The sequence below is a fragment of the Euprymna scolopes genome, chromosome 38, assembly GCF_053919585.1.
Source record: "Euprymna scolopes isolate OS-2025 chromosome 38, ASM5391958v1, whole genome shotgun sequence".
Classification (NCBI taxonomy): domain Eukaryota; kingdom Metazoa; phylum Mollusca; class Cephalopoda; order Sepiida; family Sepiolidae; genus Euprymna; species Euprymna scolopes.
In genome coordinates this window covers 91003518-91009517 of record NC_136519.1, presented here as the reverse complement: position 1 = coordinate 91009517, position 6000 = coordinate 91003518, and positions in this window count along the sequence as shown.

Genomic DNA, 6000 nt, shown 5'->3' with positions numbered 1-6000 from the left:
TCGAATACCCGAAGAGATCAGACGTCGAATAACGCCATCCAACGTGCATGTGAGAGGCATAAACGGCAGCATCCATATCCTTGGCGAACTTAATTGTGGCATCGCCATCGGCAACCACGATTCACCCAGGTTCGACGGGATCAACATGCTGATAACATCCGCTATATCTCCAATCCTGATCGGCCAAAGCATCCTTGGTCACAGCACATTAGACTCCTACACAATCGACCACCAAAAATCAACGATCGAATTCAGACGCACGCTCGCGTCCACTCCGATAACTCACGCGGCAGCAATACTACCAGCTCTTACACAGAAGATACCAGCTGATGATACCACATTTGGAGCCCACACCATCGATCATCCCACTAGACTCACACAGCCCAGCCTCAAGACACTAAATGAAAAACTACACTGGCTACAGAGTAATGTGGGTGTGGCATTGCCCAACCATCCAAACCGCGACGAACTGGAGGCCACAACAGACTTAATCATCCGCTTCGCCGACATCATGGGTACCGAAAAGGGAGAAGAGGGTACCTTCATCAGACCAGTTCGAATACCAACCAATGGCCAATCCCGCTGTCAGAAGCAACACCCAATCGCCCAGGCTCTCGAGGCTGATGTCGATGCTGAAATCATGCACATGGCCGCAAGAGAGATCATCGAACCATGCAAGGACCCCAAGGGTTTTAATAGCCTTGTATTTGCCGTTCGCAAGAAGAACGGGGCAATCCAGGTAGTTGCCAACTTCAAAGCAACACTCAACTAGGTCCTAGTCGATCTCGACCCCTACCCCATACCTACGATTGACCACCTGTTCCACAGAATCGGCGAAGGAAATAAATATTTTGCATCCCTTGATCTTCTCAGTGGCTATTGGCAGATCGCTATCGACGAGCGTGATTGACACAAAACTGCATTCACATGGAAGGGCAAATTCTACCAATACACATGACTCGCCTTTGGTCTCACATCTGCCGGAAAAATCTTCTCCCGCTGCATAGCTGAAGCCTTGGCCACTGTTACATCTCGCACCAACATATCCTTGTACATTGACGACAACCTAGTCCACGCCAAAACATTTGAAGGATACATACTGGCACTGGAGCAACTATTCACCGCCCTACGTAAATTTGGAAAAAAATTGAATCCGGATAAATGTACCTTCCTCGCGAACGAAGCAAAATTCCTCGGTCGCATCGTAAATAGCAAGGGTTTCAAGGCCGACCCCGAATACGTCCGCGCCATCATGGAAATGAAGCCTCCAACAACAAAAAAGGAACTGCAAGGCCTCATAGGTCGTTTAGTGTGGATATGGCAATTCCTGGAGACACGGGTACAGGAACAAATCAGGTCGGACACATTTTCCAGCATCATGACCCCCATCCATGAACTGAATAGGGCTGGCAAACCATTTGCATGGACTGAGCAGGCGGACAAGGCCTTTAATAAGATAAAGAAATGACTGTCATCGCCTCCTGTCATTTCATTCCCTGACTTTGATCAACTCTTCACGCTCACCACTGATGCGAGTGACACCGCATGTGGGGCCATCCTAATGCAAGAAGATGACAGGGGAAAGAAGAAGATCATAGCAGTCGCTTCACACATATTTAACACCACGGAACAAAACTGGTCCAAAACTGAACGCGAGGCATACGCAATAAAGTGGGCCATAGCAAAATTCGACTACTTCCTACACAGCCGCCCCTTCGTCATCTTCACCGATCACAGATCACTAACCTATCTGGATCAGCGGGTATTCAACAATGCCAAAATCCGCAGATGGCAGGAAGAGGTCGCATGCTATAAATTCATTCTGGAATTTGTGGAGGGCGGATCCAATGTCTGGGCCGACATGCTCAGCAGAAGTCATGGCCAAAGAAAAAATAACACACCAGCTGACGCCAACCCTGCAGGCAAAACATTCAGAATCCAGGGTTCGGACCTACGCATTTACATCCCATCTTGGTGCATGGACGAAATTGATGGATCAATGCTCATCCCCGAAACACACACACCTCAGACCACCCGCCACCACAAGAATATTGTGGATGCGTTCTTTGCCTATCACTCTACATCAACCATCCCCACAAAATACAATTGCGACCATATCAATATCGCTGCTGAACAATGCACAGACAACACACTGTCGAGAATCATCAAAACCCTCCAGACGAATAACTCCAGCAAAAACTGTAACATCGACCCCGATGACCATCGGGCCCCCATACTCAACAAATACATCCACCAGTTCTACCTGGAGCCCGGCACATCTGTCTTGATGATTAGGGACAACAATCATTCCCCAAAACTGGTCGTACCATACAAACTCGATCCCAAGTACCTGAATCAGGCCCATGACTGCGTCAATCATTCAGGTATCGCCCGCATGCGCGAACATCTATCCGGCTACTGGTGGGAATGCAAGGACCATGACATTAAGACGTATGTCAACTCCTGCGAAACATGTGCCAAGTGGAAGGGTAACTATGGCAAACGCAAGGACTGGCCCACCGGACACTGCAAACGTGGAGAAAGACCGTTCGAAATCATCTACATTGATTTCGTCACGATGCCAATTTCAAAGGGGAAACGCTACATCCTAACCATGCTGGACAGTTTCAGTAGACACCTTACGGCTGTGCCGTGTTCCAGAGATTGTGCGATCGATGCTGCCCGTGGAATTTACAGTTTCTTCCTTCGACACCGGGAAATACCACGCATTGTTTCATCCGATCGCGGAACCCACTTCACGGGGGAGGTATACAGGATCTTTTGCCAACTCACATCAATCACGCAGGAATTACACCACAAAGCTCAGGCAACATTGAACGACAGCACCGCATGATGAAAAACGCCATATACATGCTGTGCGAAGATAGAGACTGTGAGTGGACCGACATCCTCGAATCCGTCATCTCATCAATGAATGCTACCATCAACAGTGCCACTGGAGCGTCACCACACTATATAATCACTGGTCGGCAGCCCAACATTGGTTTACCAAGATTACCCAACAACAGTATCACAAACCACAGCCCCATGGCTTACGGCATGCAGGTCAATGCCCTGTTAAGACAAGTTCATCGACACGTCGCGCTGGCCAACAATGAAGCTGACCATGCCCAAAACCCAAATTTAGACAAGGACATGAATAAGGAACCAATACAAGTCGGTGACAAGGTACTAATCCACCGGCCTCAATCAGCTATTGCTCACGCATCTCACCTCCCCTGGATTGGTACCTTCGAAGTTGCTAAGACCAACAGCATGGTGATCCAGATAAAAAATGATGACGGCGAGAGTGAATGGGTTCACCGGGCACATGTCCGCCGATTAATACCACGACCAAAACATTTGTCCCCCAATCTACCTCCTCTACCCTACCCAACTCGTCAATCTACCGAAGAGACAACGCCTCCACCCAAGGCAGGGGCACACACAGCGTTGCAGGACCCCATATACATAGAAACCCCTCGACTACCGTCGGGATACAGATCAGACCTGATTCGGAATCGGTCAACACGAGGCCAGCTTCCTAAACGATTTAAGGATTTCATCATGGGTTGATTCCATTCACACATGCAACTATGACCGCACTGGACAATTCAAGTCAAAATGAGATCTGGGGGAGCTGTTATGATGTTATGATGTAGATCTCATTTTGACTTGAGGACGCCGTCATACTGTCTACCACGTGTCACCGTGACGACCACCACTCAAGTTTCATGATTCCTGACCGCTTTGGGGAGAAATTGACTACGTAGGGATTCACTCTACGATCGCTGCCATGGCACCAAAGTCGAGGCACATGATCATGGTTACCTCCATGAAATTACGGGCAGAACACTTAGATGCATTACACACCGTAGCGAAAATAACAACTCAAAAGACACAGTTTTCTCGACCTGGGGCAATTTCTTCATCGCTGACCATTGTCTACAACTACGTCCGCCTGTTTGCCATATTTAGCGAAGCCAAGGAAAAGACAAGAGAAGGACCACCAGCCTCGCCATCACTACAACGCTACGGCTGTCGCGACCAATACTACTACCACTACAACGAAGTCATCGTCGTGCCTTATAAACAACGACAACTATCGCCATTAACACAGCATTATAACCAGCACTGCTGCTACTACTACTACTACTACAAACGGAGGCTTCGTCGCGCCTTGTAAACAACAACAACTATCGCCATTAACACAGCATTATAACCAGCACTGCTGCTACTACTACTACAAACGGAGGCTTCGTCGCGCCTTGTAAACAACAACAACTATCGCCATTAACACAGCGTTATAACCAGCACTGCTGCTACTACTACTACAACGAAGGGATCGTCGCGCTTTATAACAACAACAACAACAACAACAATCTGCCATCTTCACCCCAACGACAGCTCGTTATTATTCTGTGTTATTTATTCGAAAATAAATTGTTGAGTTCGTCCAATTTTTAATCCTGTGTTGTCTATTCTTTTTGCTTGTCACCATACGCTTCGTAACATAACACTAGTTTATACACATTGGTTCTATTTGTTTATTCTGAGTATTTCAGAAAAATCCATGCACTAATTTTTGAAATATACATGAATAATTGTAATTTTTTTCCGTTCCTTATATTATGGCCGATACTGTAGATATCATGTCCGAAACTGGTGTTGAGGCTAACTCATTACCTGACTCAGAGATAACTAAGAGAACGTATATAAAATAAAACGCTGTTTGAGGTAAACATCCATCCAGCAAGTGCACGATAAAATACAGGACAGGTCGTGTTACTGAATCGATAAACCCACAGTGTGTAAAAATTGATGGGTTGCCTCTTGACATTAAAGAACGAGCAGAATACAAACGCAATCATTGAGTAACGAAAGTACTTCTCTTCTGCTGTATGTAAATCACTTCTATGTAAGGATTCTGTCGCATCTACGATAAAAAGTGAAATGATAAGTAGAGATAAAAGAAGAGTAAACAGGAATGCCTTTCGTAAAGGTTTTATCAACTTAAAGTATACACGTGTTTTTGAGAAATCAATATGGCGGAATCCTTAATTCCGGCCAAGGGGAAAAACTATGATCCTTTATTTTCGGAAAAAGTCAAAGCAATTTATTCTTACATTTTCCCCTTCAACAATAATTAAGTATGGAATTACAGTAGTTAAATTTAGTCTGTTCAGTACTCGGTTAAGAAGTCTTTATATTTACTTGGAAATCGTCGCATTCTGGACGATCTCCGCACTGACTCACAGGGATTTTGGTCCTCAGCGTCCACATCTTGGGAAGCATGGATATTTTCAGGATCAGGTAAGGGATCCTTCTCCTTCACGTAGGTATTGTTTTCGTCAGTTGGCGATTCTTTAGGGGCTTCAGGGCTTGCAGGATTGTTTTCTTTGTGTTGGTCTTCTTGATTTGAGGAGTTAGGAGCCGAGTCTCGCACATTGACAGTAGTTTCCGCACCAGAGGGTAGTCGTACATGAGCATAGTAGGGATTGATGTCTAATAAGGTAGTAGGGGTTACCGGAGGGTCGAGTTTACCAGACTTAGTATGGTTTCTGACATATATTGGGTCTGGTTTCGTTCAAGTGGGAACAGAAGTTCCGGAGGAAGATTTACGATTATATTTGAACATTCTGTTATGAGGAGTCGTATTAGTGGCAGTGCATAGTAACGACCTAATTGAATGGAGAGCGTTTGGTAGTATATCTTCTCAATGGAACAGTTTCATGTTGCTAGTGTAACAATGTTATCGTTTCGTTTCGTTACAATCCTAGTTTTGTAACAACGTTATCATTTCGTTTCATGACAATCCTTGTTTTGTAACAACCACGCATGCGCACTGGAAATAAAGTCCTCCATGTTTTATATTTAAAACTAACAACACGCGTCTTTTCGTTTCTCTCTATTAACCAACCACACAACACGAGCTAACACAGCTTGACAGATAAAAATGAAATGATAAGTAGAGATAAAAGAAGAGTAATCAGGAATACC